The following is a 1,756-nucleotide window of genomic DNA, read 5'->3' as shown; positions in this document are numbered from 1 at the left end:
ACCCCACACTGCCCACAACACCAGAGAAAGTCCTAGATATATTTTTACTATTTTTACAATCATTCTTTTCTTTTTTCTTCTTCTTTTTTTTTTTCTTTTTTTTTTAAATTTTCAAGTCCTCTATTACTCCTTTAATTTTCATTTTTATAACCTACTATTACTTTAAAAAAAAGACTTTTAAAAAACAAACTTCATGTATATATATATTTAATAACTTTTGTGACTTTTTTTCTTCTTCTTCTTTTCTTTAATATTGTATTTTTGAAAATCCAACCTCTACTCTAGAATTTAAACCTTTGCTTTTTGGTATTTGTTATCAATTTTGTACTTTTAAAAACCCAATCTTCAGTACCTATTTTTACTTGGGAGTGCGATTACTGGCTTGACTGCTCTTTCCCCCTTTGGACTCTCCTTTCTCTCCACTAGGTCGCCTCTGTCTCCTCCCCCTGCCTTCTCTTCTCTACCCAACTCTCTGAATCTCTGTGTATTCCAGACAGTGGAGGACACTTAGGGAACTGATTACTGGCTGGATCTGTCTCTCTCCTTTTAATTCCCCCATTTTATCCTCCTGGCCACCTCTGTCTCCTTCCTCCCTCTTCTCTTCTCTGTATAACTCCATGAACTTCTCTGAGCGGTCCAGACTGTGGAGCACACATAAGGAAGTGATTACTGGCTAGCTTGCTCTCTCCTCTTTTGATTCCACCTCATCTCATTCGGATCACCTCTAACTCCCTCCTCCTTCTTCTCTTCTCCATGTAACTCTGTGAACCTCTCTGGGTGTCCCTCACTGTGGAGAAACTTTTCATCTTTAACCTAGATGTTTTATCAACAGTACTGTATAGAAGGAGAAGTCTTGAGACCACTGTAAAAATAAGATTGAAAACCAGAAGCAGGAGGCTGAAGTCCAAATCCTGAGAACATCATAGAACACCTGACTCCAGGGAACGTTAAGCAATAGGAGCTCATCAAATGCCTCCATACCTACACTGAAACCAAGCACCACCCAAGGGCCAACAAGTTCCAGACCAAGACATACCAAGAAAATTCTCCAGCAACACAGGAACCCAGCCCTGAGCTTTAATATACAGGCTGCCCAAAGTTACTCCAAATCCATTGACATCTTATAACCAATTACTAGACACTTCATTGAACTCCAGAGAGAAGAAATCCAGCTCCACCCACCAGAACACTGACACAAGCTTACCTAACCAAGAAATCTTGACAAGCCACCGATATAACCCCACCCACAATGAGGAAACTCCATAATAAAGAGAACTCCACAATCTGCCAGAATACAGAAAGGACACTCCAAACTCAGCAATATAAATAAGATGAAGAGACAGAGGAATACCCAGCAGGTAAAGGAACAGGATAAATGCCCACCAAACCAAACAAAAGAGGAAGAGATAGGGAATCTACCTGATAAAGAATTCTGAATAATGATAGTGAAAATGATCCAAAATCTTGAAATAAAAATGGAATCACAGATAAATAGCCTGGAGGCAAAGATTGACAAAATGCAAGAAAGGTTTAACAAGGACCTAGAAGAAATAAAAAAGAGTCAATATATAATGAATAATGCAATAAATGAGATCAAAAACACTGAAGGCAACAAATAGTAGAATAATAGAGGCAGAAGATAGGATTAGTGAAATAGAAGACAGAATGGTAGAAATAAATGAATCAGAGAGGAAAAAAGAAAAAAGAATTAAAAGAAATGAGGACAATCTCAGAGACCTCCAGGACAGTGTTAAAT

This window comes from Bison bison, unplaced genomic scaffold (genome assembly GCF_000754665.1).
Source record: "Bison bison bison isolate TAMUID 2011002044 unplaced genomic scaffold, Bison_UMD1.0 scf7180017864262, whole genome shotgun sequence".
NCBI lineage: Eukaryota > Metazoa > Chordata > Mammalia > Artiodactyla > Bovidae > Bison > Bison bison.
This window is presented reverse-complemented; position numbering follows the sequence as displayed.